General features: G+C 41.2%; 1 long non-coding RNA gene across 2 annotated transcripts in view; it reads left to right on the top strand.

The window, feature by feature from the left end:
• LOC144466564 (uncharacterized) overlaps positions 1 to 18,237 on the top strand; it is a 270,562-nt gene that overhangs the window by 104,822 nt on the left and 147,503 nt on the right. For both annotated transcript variants that reach the window (XR_013493174.1, XR_013493173.1), the window contains exon 2: positions 16,532 to 16,804. This is a non-coding gene — a long non-coding RNA (uncharacterized LOC144466564). The remainder of the gene's footprint in view (positions 1 to 16,531; positions 16,805 to 18,237) is intronic.

Below are 18,237 nucleotides of genomic sequence, written 5' to 3'. Positions count from 1 at the left end.
TACACTCGCTCTATTTAGACTTTCTTGCTCTTTATACTATGACAGTTGCTTTGAGTGTCAAAAAATGTGGCTGCCCAGTGCATTTCATACTACTGTTTCATACTGACTGTATGCCTTAAATTAGCAGAAATATGTGATTTCAAGTGTGATTGACATGCTGCCTGGTGTACCTCATACCACTGCTAAAGGGTGCCTCTGTGCGTCAGTATCTGATGCCCAGGGCCACTGACCAAGTGTCATTATTAGTTAGGAGTGGGACCGGGTTGGACCAACAGGAGTGTTTCCTAAATTAGCACACCTACCATTGGACGTCAGTATAGCGCTTACATGGCTGTTAATGGTTGCACTTTTAAACACTTGGTTAGTGTTGTAAAATGGTCACTGTTACACCAAAACTATGTGGTTAGGTTTGGAGACAAGATGATGGTTTGACTTAAAATAAGTACAGTTGTTACCAATGTAACATAATGTGACAAATCTCACGTCAAATATGCCACGTCACGTACATTGTTGAAATAACTCAATGACAACTTTTGGTTTCACACGAGACACAAACAGTGGTCTCCTTGGTAAAACTCCCATGTTTGTTCGACCCATCCACTACATCCTCCCTCCCTGCCTACTTTGTTGGTCTTTGTTTACATTACCTGACTCCTTCCTTTGCTACCATCATAATTACTACGGCCTATAGAGGTTGCCGTCCAACAATAAATGTAAATATGGGTTGGATTTGCCTCATGTAAACAACCTTTGTGGTTGTATTTTGGAGGAGAATGGTCTGCAGTATACTCCATTGTCCTATTTCCCATTATCAACACACTCTATTAAAGCAATTTTTATTTAGTTAGTTATATTACATTTGCTCCTCTGATCGACACATCCTGGCTATTGGTACTACTTCTGTCTGTATTGTGTGACTGGTGTGAAGTGTTGTCAGTGGATGTGCATCAAATGAGGTGACACTACTTGGGATGGACCCTGATAGCCAGTTCCATTTTGGATCTAGTTTCTTATTTGCAAATTAACTTACACTCTAAAGATAACAAACTAACAAAAGACATAGGTTTTGGTTTCACATTTGAGGTGACACACATTAAGTAGGGGGGTCTGGTGGTTCCTCCCCCAGAAATTTGAGTGTCAAACACTTTTCCTGCATTCTGGTGAGTTATCATGCACCAGTTTGTGTCTTTTCTGCATCAATGTATGGTAGAAATTACATGGCACATCCTGCTTCAACTGTGCACAGTTGCCTCATCTTCTTTCTGCTTTATGGCAGATTTGCAACCATTGTTTTTGAAAAACTTTTGGCAGTGAGCTGCAATTTCTGAAAATGTCCACAGATTCTGTAAGAAGGATGTGAAGAAAGGTACTCTTTAGATACCAGCTAAGTGGAAATTCAAAGTCACTGTCAAATACAAACAGGGTGATTTATGACGTAGCCAGAAACTGGTTTGTAAAAGATAAATAACCTCACCCAGGATGGGAGGGACAGGACTGGTGAGTGACTGACACTTTATATACTTAGACGTGCACTCCAACAGTTTAGCAGAGTTGGTATTATCTTTCAGCAGGACACATTAACTGTGTTAGCACAGGGGTGTGCCTTTTTCACTTTCTCTCTGTGGCTCCGAGGGGAAATACAAGAAGCACACACCAAACAGGGCAGGAGAAACCCAATCCCTCAGCTGCAGGGCTCCTCCCTGCTGAGCAGGTACATGCAGGCTGGTTTGTCTCATTTAAACACAAAATGGTAGAGAAGTATATCATTTCATGTATGCATCGTTATATAACCCAACCCTGCTGCAGAATAAGCTCTAGAGAGACATTAAAAATGTTCCTGTTTCATGTTAAGCTTCCACCAGGCTGACGGTAGAACATGTCAGCATGTTAATGATGCTGCTGTCACTGGAGACAAGAACATGCAAGTCAAATGCAGTGACAGGTGTCATACAGAGACACTCTTTGTCTACTGCATGTACACTATGTGGTACTGTATGTCATCCTGGGAAAAATGAAGCCTTGATGCGGAATGAGGAGCTGCACTGTGACTTCTGTATAATTCATGATTTCCACGATGATGCCAGCTCTACTGTATGGGCTCATTTATCCCTCTGGAATGTGGAGAAAAATCTTCAGCTCCTGTGCTTCCTCCCACTGTTCATACAGTAGCCATGCATGTCATGCAGTATATACAATAGATATGCTGGAGGATTATCCTGACCTGTTACATGCTGAAATAAGTTTGAGTGCCACAGCAATACAGTGATTGATGCACATTTTGTCATGGAGTTTAGTTAATTTAGTTTTATTGTAAGACTTGCAAAAATATATTTAAAAAATGGATAGTAGGAGGATCCAAACTTAAGGAGAAAACAAGCAAAGATGTAATTTGCTGCTGTCTTGAGTCTTTTTTGCAGTAAACTTTTTATTGGTGTAGTATGTTCCTAATGCCCCTCTCAGCGATCATTTGGCTGTTATGGCTGTGTCTTTGTGACATAATTTTCTTGAATTTTCTGTTGAAGTTTAAAGGTTTAAAGGGCCAGTCCACCAAATTTACAAAAGAATACATTTTCCTACCTAACCGTGGTAGCAAGTAACCATGCAGATCATTTCAGATGTATCCGTAAAGGTTTTGAGGGTATAAACTGCCAACACAATCATCTAACCTGAGACAGTTTTTACTTTAATTTCTTTATGCCTCTGGCATTATATTTTTGAGTTGTCCATCTATCCCATTGTCGTGAATGCAATATCTCCGAATGCCTTAAGAGATTTTTTTTCAAATTTGACACAAATGTCCACTCAATGTCATTGATGAACTGAGCAGATTTTAGTTGTCAAAGGTCAAGGTCACTGGGTCTTCACATCTGACCCATTTTTGTAAATGCAGGATGCAGTTTCTTCAAATTTGGCACAAACATCCACTTGGGCTCATTGATGAATGAATTATATTTTAGTGGTCAAAGGTCAAGGTTACTGTGACCTCACATCTGACCCATTTTTGTGAATGTGGGAGGTATTTTCTTCAAATTTGCCACACACAACCACTTTGACCCAACGATATACTGCTAAAATTTTAGTGGTCAAAGGTCAAGGTCACTGTGACCTCACATCTGTCCCACTTTCATGAACGCAGGAGGTATGTTCTTCAAATTTGGCACAAATGTCCTCTTGGACCCAGCAATATACTGATTAGATTTCAGTGGTGAAACGTTGAGGTCACTGTGACCTCACAAAACATGTTTTTGGCCATGTCTCCAGAAGAAGAGACATTCGGTCAGATACTTAATTGGTGACACCAATCATAGGTGTTATGTCAAAGTCTTCACTGCAGATATTTTATGAGTGTGGACAGACATGGATGTAAACTGTAATGTGATTGGCTGGCAGAGGCATACAACAGTAAGGAGGTAATCTACTTTTATCTTTGTTGTTTGTGAACTTTCTAGACCTCTCAGTCATCAACCATTGCACCATCCATTCTATTGAAGTGGATGCAGCAGACTCACAGACCTTAGTCTTAAAACTTTTGAAATTAGAACTTATCTTCACTGATAGATACCACCAAGCAATAGGCAATTTGAGGGGGATGAGGGGTGACACCATCCCCCTTGTTAGCAAAATGACCAAAATGCATCCACCTTGTTAACCTGCCATCCCTCATCATCCGTTGGACTGGACCCAGACAAGGGTGGCATCCTTAAGGCCTAAACATACTCGGGCGGAATGTACACGGAGCGGACTCCGCGGAGGTCCGCCCAGACTAAAAGCGGATGTCCGCAAGCCCTGTGCGTGCAAAGCTCAGATTTTACGACCACACGGACTCCACTCCATGCACCAGTGTCACACAAAAGACTGCTCGGCATTTTTCAATGCGGAAGTGCGCTCGACTATGGAAGCCCGAATGACTGCGGACATTGCTCGCGGAGTCCGCTCCGCTTATAGTACGCCCGAGTCTGTGAGCACCTTTAGTGGCCTTATGTTCTAGGGATAAATGTCCCTTTAGGTTGGTTGTGTCCATGGATGGTGGCTATCACTGCTGATCCTGTCAGTTTCTTATTGTCTTTATTTGAGACAAATTCTTGTTGCTACTGCCAAATATATAAAATGCATAGTTCCCTGTCTTACAGACTCTACAGTCATCACTAACAGAAAATCCAGTAATGTAAGAGCTTTTACAATGTAGTTGTAGGGTTAAATCAGTATCATGTTTGATTTATCAGTCAGGGTGTGGTAAAAAGAAAATATATCTAAAATATGAAAATATCATGTGTTATGACTTTGTAATAAATTTTGATCATAAAAACTGTCTTGACAGCAGTATAGTGTTGTGTTGTTTTTCAGCCTCCTGCCTTACAGGAATTAAATACCAGTGCACATGTGTCGTATTTCAATTTTACACATTCTGTCACAATACATCCATTTGCACAAGTAATGGGAGATCTTTGGTGCTGCAGAGGAGGTGATACCTACCACCATTCTGTTAAACTGTAAAACATTTTTATCACGGAATAAAACACATCAGGGAGACATCAAAAATTGTTTTTCATAGTTTACGTAAATCATGACAGAAAGCTGTTTTCTGCATTGTTGTTTTAATAATTGAATCAAAATGCTTTCTTTTTATGATCATATTAAGATGCCAAAAAACACACACGATCCAGTATTTAATGCCAAAAAGTTATTTCACCAATATTTACATGTTTGAGTTCTTAATCACATCAGATACACTTTTATGAGTTGAAATGCGCTCCGGGGAGTTGACTTAATTGCATCCATAAGCAAAGCAGGGTTTGACATTATTTCATATGTGGTCACTATAAACATTTGTGGTTACACCCACATGAGAAAGCCCCAGAGCAGAGAATAAATCATCACTGGCCACATAGTTTCACTCAGCCCTGAGATCCTTTCTCTTTCTCTCTCTCCACCTCAGATTCCATCTCTATAGTAATTCTCTCTCTGATTCTTTCTGACAGAAGTAAGATTTTAAAGTTACTTATTAGCTCATACTGTACTTGTAAAATTTGGGACTAAAATAATTTCATTTGGAATCTCTACAAACAGCAGATTGGCTCATGGTGGCAACATAAATCATAAACACATAAAGAGTTTTCATGTAGTTCTACTTTGGTCAACACTGGTACAAATTTTGCGCTGTTGATCTATCACAAACTGTGTTGACAGTGATGAACTTTGAGGGAAAGAACTGCCGGAGAGTCCAAAATGGAAGGAGCTATCATATTCGCTGTATTGCACCACTCAGTGTTATATAATCTCACCCTGCCAGAATAAAAACTGCTCCACAATGAAGGCATTGTTTCCTGACAGTAATGGGACAGGAGTGGATGGTACACATATTTATTTTTTCTGTTTATTTGACAAGGAAATTGCTCATTGATTAACCTAACAAAGAACTTCAAAAGTAGTAGAGTTAGCCAAGAAGGCCAATTGTAAGTGGTTGTCCACAGCCAATTGTTGAAAGGCACTCTAAGAATACAATTAAACAACATAAAAGAATGTATTGCCATAAATACATCTTGAACAAACTGTAAACCTGTTGCTCAGTTTGAGGTCGACCTAACTAGCTCACTAACTGCTGTTTTGCGAGCTAGCCATCGAGCTAACACAAATATATCTACAGTTGAAACCAGAAGTTTACATACACCATATAAAAAGGCACATAACCTTTTTTTCTCACCGTCTAACATTAAATCAGATTAAACTTTTCCTGTTTTTTGGTCAATTAGGATTACCAAAATTATTTCTATTTGCTAAATACCAGAATAATGAGACAGATCATTTTTTAGACAATTTTTTATTACTTTCTTGAGAGTCAGAAGTTTACATACATTTCATTAGTATTTGGTAGCATTGCCTTTAAACTGTATGACTTGGGTCAAACGTTTTGGATATGCTTCCACAAGCTTCTCACAATAGTTTGCAGGAATTTTGGCCCATTCCTCCTGGCAGAACTGGTGTAACTGAACTAAGTTTGTAGGCCGCCTTGCTCGCACATGCCTTTTCAGCTCTGCCCATAAATTTTCAATAGGATTGAGATCAGGGCTTTGTGATGGCCACTCCAAAACATTGACTTTGCTATCCTTAAGCCACTTTCTAACTAGTTTGGCAGTATGCTTAGGGTCATTGTCCATTTGGAAAACCCATTTGCGCCCAAGCTTTAACTTCCTGGCTGATGTCTTGAGAATTTGCTTCAGTATGTCCACATAATGTTCTTTCCTCATGATGCCATCTATTTTGTGAAGTGCACCAGTCCCTCCTGCAGCAAAACAACCCCACAACATGATGCTGCCACCCCCATGTTTCACAGTTGGGATGGTGTTCTTAGGCTTGCAAGCTTCCCCCTTCTTCCTCCAAATGTAACGATTGTCATTATGGCCAAACAGTTCAATTTTAGTTTCGTCAGACCACAGGACATGTCTCCAAAAATTAAGGTCTTTGTCCCTGTGTGCATTTACAAACTGTAATCTGGCTTTTTTATGTTTCTTTTGGAGTAATGGCTTCTTCCTGGGAGAGTGGCCTTTCAGCCCATGTCGGTACAGGACTCGTTTCACTGTTGATAATGACACACTCTTACCAGCTTCAGCCAGCATCTTCACAAGGTGATGATCTGTCTCATTATTCTGGTATTTAGCAAATAGAAATAATTTTGGTAATCCTAATTGACCAAAAACAGGAAAAGTTTAGTCTGATTTAATGTTAGACGGTGAGAAAAAAAAGGTTATGTGCCTTTTTATATAGTGTATGTAAACTTCTGGTTTCAACTGTATATTTATATATTATTATATGTTTTATGTCTCCCTCTTTCTTGTCACATGATAAGGTCCTGGCCCAGGGGGTCACAGGAGTGTTACACATGAGCAGCTGATATTATGTGGCATGACTTCCAAACATCAAGGTCAAACAATAAATTCAGTGCAGCTTTATGTCTTCTTGTCAGCTAGCCCACTAGCCTGATGAGCTAGCCTACTGTGGCAGACACAAGCCTCCTGGACAAGCCTTCAGGACTCAATTTGACATAGTAGCCAAAATGTGGAATCACACGGCCCAAAAAATAGTTAATCCCATAGACTTAGATTGTGAAAGAAACCCTCTGCAGATACATTTTAGCCCTATTAAAGTTAACGGAGCGCTAAACTGGAAGCTAGCCACTTGGCCAGCAAAAGTCTCTGTAATCCACCTGCTCTATGGGCCCAATGATGTGGAAGCAGAGCAGAAGATTCAGGCTATTGTGCATATGTGCATTGTGCATATTCTTTTTTTTTTTGGCTTCATGCAACCATTCAGTCAAGGTTTTTGTGGCCATTAGCTGACATGTACAAGCCTTATGGTAGTGAGCTCTTGGTGTGTCACTCCTAGTGTTAACGCAGCATAACTGTCAGGCTAGATCATGTACCATTAGCTGTTGTAGTTGACAGTGAGTGGAATGATAGCCAGCAGGTGTTAGTATGATACAGAAAGCATGAACAAAAGAACAGAAAAGTTACATGATGGATAGCACAAAGTTACGTTTATAGTCTGCTTCTTCAATCCTTTGGACACTTTGAGGGGAGAAAGTACAGCTTTCTAACGCTTCCTGCCCCCAGGTAAAAAGTTGCGTAATGTTCTGTAACTCTAAATACAGTCTGTCTTCTCAATGGCAGTTGGGAAGGGCTCCAAAAACAAGACTTGTGAGTGTTACATATATGTTTTATATGTTTACTCTTTCTATTCCCATGATAAAGTTCTGGCCTGGGGGGCAACTTGAGTATCTGAGTGCATAGTTCCCACGCATAAAAGTTGAACAGTTACTTCAAGTCAACATCCAGCTTTCAACCACAAAGCATCCCAGTCCAAATGATCAAAAATAAGCATAGTTCTGTCATTAGGTAGGTTGCATGTTTTCCCTTTGTTCTTACTTTAACTTAATTTCAGTCCTGACAATGTTTGGAAAGATTTGCTCTCTGTGCTGGGGGCTGGAGCCTGACAACAAAAATATCCAGAGCCATCTCAACTGTGCAATGGAAACTCCATTACTGTTAAAGTAATCGGGTCATGAATCCTCTCCACGAAATAGAGAATTTCTGGCCACCACCAGTGTAATCTTTTTTTTCTCCCCAAGTAGACTCATCCTCCTGAAGATAAATCCTTCCGACTCTAGTCATGAAAGTGTCTTCTCAAAATTGACTTGACGTTCCTGGAACTTGTTTTTGAGTTCAGGTTTCAGAGCCAGGGTTCAGAATGCAATGGCCTGCTCCTTTACCTGCTGCGCGATTGGCAAAACATCTGACCTCTATTCCTGCTTTGCAAGTGGTAGGCCCACACCATGGAGGTTCAGTGTTACTTCCTAGGGCTTAGCCTGACTGAACCCCCTGGATTTAGGCCTGCCTACCATGAAGCTGGTGGAACAATGCTGCTCTTTCATATCAAAAGGTGGTCTGAGCATAGAGGTCGACCAATGGTGGATTTTTAAAGGCTGATATAGTAATAACAGTTTGGAGCAGGAAAAAGCAGATAACCGATTAATGGGACGATATCAAAACCTTGTATATGGTTGGACCATGTAGGAAAGGTAAGTGGGCTTTTAATCGGAAACAGTAAGTCACTGCATACAGTCAGTCACAGACTTTTACAATGATAGTGCTGGCCCCACACTTGTGTCTTCCACTAAAACACATGTGTCTCACTTCTCTGGCACTCTGTCTAACAGCAAACTTTTCACCCCGCCTTTGAGTGTAGCTCTTTGGAATAGCTTTCACCCTCTGACATGTTTTACAGTGCACTCTTATAACATTGTGGGTTCAAAATCAATGCAGCAAAGCCGGAAATATTGACCTTTTTTTAATCTGTGCATTTTTCTTTCTCGGTAAAAGCTGGTGCCCACATTACCCACAATGCAAATCGATTGCAAACAGTTAGTCAGAGTTGTGGTATCTATGCTAGTAGCACATACAATACGGTACATCACGGCATGACACGGTACCATATGGTAAGATACGATGCGATGTGATGTGATGCGATACGATATGAACGACTTGATACAATATAATAAGATACAACTTCATTACACTGAAATTCTTTTTGCATCCTCAGACAACTCCGCTCAAGAAGTTCACCCACAAATTAGACACAATTACACAAACAGCACATACCCATAAAAAACAGACCAAACAGTCATGACCATGAAATACATCACATAATATCCTCAAATTCAGATCTTAATTAGCACCAGACTGATTTTGGTTTAGCATATGCAGTAGTATTCCCCAACACTAGCGCTGTGTAAAAACAGTGGAGCCTTTAGGGCTATCTCTTGGACATCTCACAGAAGAGTTCGCCCAAAGTACACCCAAATGGTAGGACCCAGAAAACACCGTGGGAATAAGATATCCCATCTGGCTTGGGTGGACTTGGCTGTGAAAAAGATCGTCTGGGCTATATCTTGCTTAGCCTGCTGCCACTGCCGCCCAGATAACTGTCAGAAAATAGCTGAATTTGACTTCTCATAAGCTGTGATTTCCTTTTGCTCGCAATGAATGAACAATCGCATTCTTGTCATTTTTAAAATCATGAAAGGAAATGCCTGAAGTAGCAGAGCGTGTCATCGTATGCAGCATGGGAATTCTAAGAAGAGGCCTTTTCCACAGTTGCTTCCTTCTTATCAGTTATGAGCCTTTTGTTCTTTGTGCACACACGCTGCCCCTGGGTTGGACATGTCATTGCAGAACTATTTGTAATACCAAATGGAGGGTGCAAAGTTAATGAAATGCCTTTTTAACAGCCAGTGTGCCTCTATAACCACAGCCAAAGGACAATGACACTGTTATGCCCCGCGGTTTTAAGATGGGACACAGGCAGCGGTGTCTGTGGGAGAGTCAGAGGTTTTGAATGTACTTTTGTGACAGCTCTTCACAAAAGAGCCACACATCATGTCAAACAAGGCTGTGTACAATGAAAGAGCATTATGCTGTGATGTATAGACTTGTACCATCTGGATTCCTGGCAAGTGACAGAACGATGGTTTGGAGGCAGAGACTCCAGGCTTTGTTTGATTTTCTGTAACTTTCAGTAAGGATGAGGCCAGATTTATGTGGTCGGTACCCATCGGGGATGATGGCACACATGGAAATACAATGACTGCACACACAGACACAGATATCTAGGCAGTGCCAGATATAAAGATGAATCGTGTCTTTCAGTCTGCAGGTGCAGACAAAATAAAATCAGGTCGGCTTTGAACTCCCCCACGAAGCAGGAGAGAAGTTTAAGGGAAGCTGAGCTGCAGGAGGGTTAAAGTAAACAGCTGGAATGTTTGCAATGCAAGACAAGCATGCGTGCAAATTAACACAGGGCCTCCAACCCCAGACGACAGCTGATATTTAAGTGTCGTTTCACCATGGTGACATGACAGGAAGACATCAGGCCTAAATAGACTTAGCTGTACAGTAGATCCAGGCTGAGCTGCAGTATTGTTGTGGTTGTTATCAGGCCCAGATGTGACAGCGCAGCCAGCAGGTATTCACAGCTCTCTCGGAGCAGTGCCAAACAGGAAGCTGGAATAATAACAGCCCCTCAGCTATATGCCACCGCCCCGGGACATTAAATTCAACCTGCAGCGGACAGCCCAACGCACCCCAGGTCTGCGTGTGCGTCACACCGCTTCAGTCTTCCCTGCCAAACTGGCCAACAAAAGCACAGCAATGGGAAGTTTGATGTGTTAAACTGTTGCCATGGGATATATCGTCAAACTGGGTGCGTTCCCTTCACTTGTCGTTACCCCCCTTCGTCCAAAATATAAATCTTCCAAAGGCAGTTAAGTGTGTTGTTGTTGAAGGAAAGTCATGACCAAATCTTTGAGGATTTTAATGTTGGATAGTGGAAGGCATTTTAACTGTCTCCTGTGAAATGTGTGCTAATTTGTTGCAGATGAGAACGCAAATTACGGAATTACACAGTCATGACAGACGTAAGGGGACTTTTTAACTCAAACAGTTCACTCACCTTCCAATGTCTTTATTGCTTTGGTCAAATGACGGACATACATGACACACATAAAACCTACAGTATAACAGATTTGAAAATAAAACAAGGGAGTGAAATATAACCAAATCATGTTAACCTAAAATTTGTGTTAAAAACTACAGCTGTAGAAATAAACAAACAGCTAACTTGAAGAACACTTGACCCATTTACTTGGATGGAAAGAGACCGCATTAGTTTGGATCAAGGGGTTATCTCCGGGTCTAGAAAGGGAAGCCTATGAAGAAGTGCCTTAAACCTGCATTCTCTCTAATGGCCAGGAGGGGGTGACTCCAATAGTTGCAAGAAGTCCGATTCTATACAAATCTACGAGGAAATGACCCTACTTCTCACTCGATTTATTACCTCAGTGAACATTTTTCTAATGACTTAATGGTCTCAATCGCTAGTTTTATGTCTATGATTTTTTAAATTCTGGTCCCATTCAGAGTAAAATAGATGATGAAGCAGGGAATGCTCTAGGGCGTGGCTACCTTGTGATTGAAAAGTCCTTACCACAGCAGTATGTCTCAATCAGATTCACCCATCGCTCCCTCACAGCTCCACCTTTTTGTCTAAGTATGGTTACTTATGGCTCAAAAAAAGACTTGAGGCTTCAGTCCTTGAACCAAAGGGTGATGTTATAGTGGCTATAGCCATGTCTTTTATACAAACGTTTGGATGCATACAGCCACAGAACACACATACTGTACATTTTTGTTATAATTACAGGCACTGATTGTGCTTTGACTGCCTGTTTCTGCTATTCTAATGAATTTCAGTGTGTTGTCCACACAGAACTGCCATGAGAACTTTTATCCACTCTAGGCTTCGATCACACAGAAAACCTTTCAGCGGCTGGAGGCGGCTTTTTGTAATTGTATTTAATGAGAATATAGTTTTTGCTCACTGTTTTTGCATTGCTGAACAACCAGTTGGATGATTGGAGAGGCAGGCACTCTGTGATGGTCACAACAACAAGTTTACAGTTGATAAACAATGGAAGAGAAACTAGTAGTGCTCAGTTGCTCGGCAGGACCAATGGACTTCCTGTAGTTAGTATTTATTTTTGTTATGCTGAGCCTGATGATAGACAGCAGGTTGTCAAACTGCCCCTAAGTCATCCTAAAATATGCCTGGAAACGGTCATCATCAAGGCGAAGCTCCTGGACCAACTGGTGGTACTCCCTGCGATCCACCCTCTTTTTTAGTGTCTCATGTACCCACACAGATCTCTGTTTCTGTGTGCCCAACAAACTTTTTGCTGACAGCCTCTCATCTGCAACCAGAGCTACAGCAAGTACCCTCTGCCTGTCCATTTTAGGAACTAGCTACTAACTACTGTGAAATAAATAAAATTAAAATGCTGCAAAAATACAAGTTGAACAAACTGTAAGAGGCTTTGGCCCTATATATAATCATTTTTGGAGTGTGGAATCATCTTTTTCTACATCTTGCTCACAAGCCAAAGCCAAAGTGCTTACTGCTTAGCATCAGTGGAGTTTGTTTATTTGGCCGTGCTAGTGGCATGGCTGTAGTGATGGCCATGTCCGACGATCGGATGGTCATTCAGTTCATCAGTCCAACACCAGATTGAATTGTCATAAAATTTAGTACAGACATTCATGTTCCTCAGAGGATGAATCTTTATGTCTTGATACTGGTGATTCCCTGACTTGTACAGAACTCTAGAACCACTGTGAGGTTGACACGTGGTGATGAGTAAAATGTGTCGTACTAACTATGGGATGGACTGACATTAAATTTGGTGAACACATTCATGTCCCCCTCAGGGTGGTTACTGTTTAGCAAATGTTAGCATGCTAACACACTGAACTAAACTTGGCAAATGTTATACGTACATACATATATGTACATTCTACTGGGGCTTCAACATTATGGGCTGTTGGAACAGTGGGCAGTCCCTGGTATTTTATGTTCTGAACTGTCAATCTGGTGATGACAGCCCCTCAAGAAGGTGACTGCTGCCCACAACACTGATTAGTGGTTTTAGTGGACTGTGTTGACTGTCTCTTGTGCCACTTTATTGACTTCTATCATAAACAGGCTCCAGAAAGAAGTGTTGTACTGAAAATGAGTCCTTTTATGTCTTTGCTTTATAAGGCCTATAATTTGTTGCTTTAAGCACAATACAAGTAGATCTTACACCCCATTATCCCTGTGTGTATGTGTGCATAGTGTAGTATGGCTGTGTGTGTACACATTTCCAAGTGTGTGAGCGTGTCCTTTTAAACCCACTTAGTCTCTCTCTCAGAAGTAGAGGGCAGTGTCTCTGTGGCTCATCTCATCAAACAGTGTGAGGCCCGGTCTCATGAGGGCAAATCACTTCTGGGCCTCATCATTGCCATGACAACCTGATGGAGTGCAGCTCCAAAATCAGAGGCTCTCCTGATCTCACGTCTCTTTCTCCACTTTATGAAAGGAAGTGCAACCATCACTCACAGAGGAACTGAGATACCTGTAGTTAGTATACAGCAGCTGTGGCAGTGAGCTACACTAACTACTTGTGCGCTGTCTTTGTTCATGCTGTTTTAATGGTCGTCACTGGCAACCCACAAGGTTCTCATTTCTAATGTGGTAACCCAGTTGATGTCAAGCAGTCATTGCTTTGAACTGACTTTATTTGATTCCATATTTGGTGTAAAGTAACAATGGCTTTAGTGCCTTTCAGACATCATGTTTCAATTTATAATTTCAGACGCCTCCAAGGATTTTAGCCTCCAAGTGTTTCATAGTTATTTAATAAGAGAATTTTGTCTTTGTGACTGTATTCATTGACAGCTTTTATGGTCTTTTTTACTGTAATCATTTTATTGTTGTACTTTTGATTTGAAATGTCTATGTTGGGGGTACAGCTACCTCTTAAAGGCTGTTTTTTTTATTTAGTCCTTTAATTAAATAACTGCACTGGATTGATTGAGGTTACCAAGAGGGGAGTGCGTATATTCTCCGATACATTCCAATGGCTTTTTGGCTGAAAGGTGGCTGTATTGTAAGAAAAAGAGGGGGGTATCTCCTGTATATCTGCATATACCCACTGATGAAACAGCTGGATTGGTTGAATAAAGTAGATCCTACCAACAAGCTAGTCATACTTATGTCTCTTGTACTTGAGCACTTAGTACGAAGGTTAAAAAGCTCACTTTCTCTTCAAGTTGTGTCATTTTTTCCTGGAGGCAAATTATTTACCAACCTGATATGAGCATTGAATTGACTCTACAAAGTTTAAACAAAGTCTCAGAGATGATATGTAGGAGTTCTTGGGCTCTGCTGTCAACAATAGATTGATGTGTCTGTGATTCCACATTTGCTATTCATAAACACAACCAACTGAAACACAAATCAAAATAATATGCAGCCTCACATAGAGCTGGAAATTACCCATAACTATGATAAAAATGTGTTCTAATTGTGGACGTGTTTTGGTCTCATGAATCCATGCCTTTTTGCTTTATTAGTAGCATGACTTGGAGCACCATGAATCCCAGTGACTTTGATGATCTTACTTTTCATCGACAGAGACTGTTAGGAACTTTGGTACAGACATTCATGTCCCCTCAGGATGAATTGTGATCATGTTCTGACCTTTCTCCTGGTCCTGTCACCCAGTCACAAAACATGTCCAGTGCTTAACTTCATGGCCAAAAAACTGCAAGACTAATCACATTCCCATCAGCCTTAGCTGGTTTTAGGGAAAATGCATGTGTTTGGAAAGGGCTGAACATAGGACTGGATAACTGAGACTTGCATTATACTGCACGAGTTATGTGAGGGTTTGTAAACGGATGTTTTGACCTACAGTATATTTGCTGTTATACAGCAGTTAGTTCCGACTGAATAATTTGATTGGACGAGAGGCATTCCACGAGTGCTGATATAGAGTATAACATCACTGGGACATGTAACAGTAAAATCACTCTGCTCACAGGTTTTATAAATATAAATACAACCGTTAATTAACTAACTGTCACACTCGCTACATTGATGCAAACTGACACTATAGCGTTACACCAAGAAGATGGATATCTTCCCCAAAATTACATTTGAATTAAATTACGAGAGGTCGTCAGGAGAGGACGAGGAAAAGGAAAGCCAGGACTCTTCAGTGCAGACCTCCAGGTGTGTTTGAATCCGGCCGTGCCAACATCCAGGTTTGCCAACGTTTCATCAGCCGAACTGGACGAAGTTACACAGTTGCAGATCAATGTAAATACAAAGTAGCTTGTGAGTTCCTTGCGTGTGTGCTGTGTTGCCTGGCGACAGACTGGGGGAACTGTTTTTTGTTTTTGTTTTTTCGTGGAGCTACATAACATACTTAAATCATTTATTTGATCACCTTTTGTTAACATTTCCTCACTCAGCATTGCTGTTTAAGCTGTTGTTGAACTGTTGTATAAAAGCAATATCACACTTGAGGTTGTGACGTTATACAGTATATCATCACAGCCTCGTGCCTATGACCGAATCACAGCCGTGACGATATACAGTACAATATCACTCCCTCTCGTGTGATATTGCTTAATTATTAAACCCGAACCTCCATGACTTTAATTCTTCAAGAATTTTCTCAGCTTCTTGTTTGTTCACCATGGATACATGTGAGAAAAACAAAGTTTTCCACACAAATTCAGTGTAACACATGCTGCGTCATTGATACACAAATGGTCATTCATGGTGTGTTCCTTTAAGTGGCCTCAGGTCCCTTTTAGTTCTTCTTTTTGAATCCGAATGAAATCAGATTCTTATGCTAAGGTTGTAGAGACTGTTATGAAAATGAGTTTTCGGTGCTCAGTTCTAGGAATTGATAACAGCCTGTCCCTCTTTTACATTTTTCTCGAATTCTGTTTGCAGTGTCATATTAGTCATGCATGATTGGCACCACATTTACTATGTAATCAGTCCAACAAACAGCACAGCCATCACTGGGATTTATGAGTTCCTTGAACTTTCTGCGGATGAAGTCTTGAGTTTGTGTAGGTGGGGCTTTTTTAACAGTTTCAGCCGTGGTGGTGGTGGTTAATGCTGCTCATGCTTAATGCCCAGATCTTATTTCACACCAACCAAACATCTGTCTCTGCTGTCAGAAATGTCAATTACATCTCTGTTTTTTTCCAAGAAAGATCTACTAAGTTTACAGTAGACATCAAAGTAATTGTTTTGTTAGAGATCTTTAATAAATGTGGGTTTGCTCATGAACTTGTATTGGACATACATTCAGAAAATGGAACCAAAGCAATGACTTCTCTAAACAAATATGTGCTGGGCTCAGGAGGCCCCTTAATGAATTGCTTATTGACTTCTCCATTAGCTTTATTTTTCTGTATAGCTGCAGGTCAGCAGCTACCCTCAAGCTTCCTAGGAGGTTTCAGAAAATCTGCTTTCAGTCAGACAGTTTCAAGTGAGGACAAGATGACCTGTTGCTGTCCACATTCCATTTTCATGATTTTTATGGGACCACCCCACTTATCTTTGCTCTCTTTCTCTCTTACAGACAAACACATGTCACACAAAGACGGAGCTGGTCGGGGTCACATTTCTGGCTGGCGCATTTCTGGTCTGGGTCAGAAATGCTCTTCTTCCTGTTCTCAGATGTGACCCCGGGGCTCAGGAAGCTCTTTGCAGCTGTACCACCTTCCCAACTGTGACAGCAGCACTGAATGGCAGGATGTCCTGCTTTGGGTTCCCCTGAGAGGCCCTGTCAGAGGCCAGGCAACGCAGCAAGGTTCACTGGCCACCGGAATGATCCTGAATGCCACGAAACAAGGTGGTTACACTTACACGTGATATTTTTAACATGGCTACATTTACATACACACCAGCAATAAACTGTTTATGCAGTTTGGCTTAAAGTGGGAGAGGCGGAGTTATTTGTGCAAATTTGACCACTAGATTTGGTAGATTTTGCAGACAGTGTCATATCCATTCCCATCTTTGTATTAACTGTAAATGCAACTTTGCAAAATCTGCTCTCGGTCAGTGACAGGACACAAACTCTGGTCTATCGTATTTAGATGTGCCAAATTCTGTCTACCACCCAACCATTACTACATTACTGTTAGAAAAGACATTCTGCCTTGTGCAGTGAAAGTTTGCATTTATATACTGGAAATTGTCCACTGCCCTCTGATTATAGCCGCCACACATATGTAGGGCATCGGGCATTAGAATTTAACAATACTTGTCCCAGACGCAGCATTACAACCAATGCTGCATCTGGGACGAAAAGCATGACAAATTTCACAACGTGTTCTGTGACATTGACCAACAGGAGCATAGAGCGCTTTTTGACTGTAAACATGGCGAAGTGAAAGAGGAATGATGTTGCTGGAACTGCCGGTGGAACTGTGAAACAAAGGAAAGGTCACACTCATTTTTAGCTGCGACCAGCAGGCCTGTAGCTCGCTCTGTCGGTCGGTCCACAAAACTTTCCCCACCCTTTGGCGGGCACAGTTTCTGCCCTAGGATACTGAAATCTGGCATGGAGGTCAAGTGTGTGTATGTGAAGGCGTATGTTTGTGTTCATACCAGTTGGCTGAATAGAGGCAGTGGGAGTGGCCTATAATAAAAAGGCACATAACTTTCAAATAGATTCATAGATTTGCCCAAGATTTAGTGAAAAGATTGGTCATAAGGCAAGACATAGCAGATTAACCGTTAATGCCAGTTTGTTAAGGAGTAGAAGGAGTTGGCCTATATCATAAAGGCGAATAACTTATAGAAAGACACACACACACACACACACACACACAGATAGACAGACATAAACACACCATTTTGCCACGTCCCCTTCCAAAACTCATGAACCCATTGTCATCGACGCATCATTGGATAAGTGAATAGTGTATTTGAGGTTGTCTGTGTGTGACTGCATAAACGCCTGGATGCATGCCCGTACGAGATTGCAGATTTGCGCTTGTTTTATTCTTTTAAAGACTGTAAGTATCATACACAGCCTTTGGATACCATTGTTTTGTTCCTGGAAGGCGGTCCCTAGCACCTCCTTCTTGATGTCATCATGCAGGTCATGAAAGACAGCAAGCTTTGATTGATCTGGGACCAACATGTAGTCTGGCATGTCTCTCAGCTGAGTCACGGCAGGAATTTATGGTTCTATAAATTGCCTAAAAAGCTCCTACAAATGCAACATGACTTGCTTAAACACAACCGGTTTAACTGTTGTTCGTCTCAAACAGTGGT

This window comes from Epinephelus lanceolatus, chromosome 13, assembly GCF_041903045.1.
Source record: "Epinephelus lanceolatus isolate andai-2023 chromosome 13, ASM4190304v1, whole genome shotgun sequence".
NCBI classification, from domain to species: domain Eukaryota; kingdom Metazoa; phylum Chordata; class Actinopteri; order Perciformes; family Serranidae; genus Epinephelus; species Epinephelus lanceolatus.
This window is presented reverse-complemented; position numbering and strand designations above follow the sequence as displayed.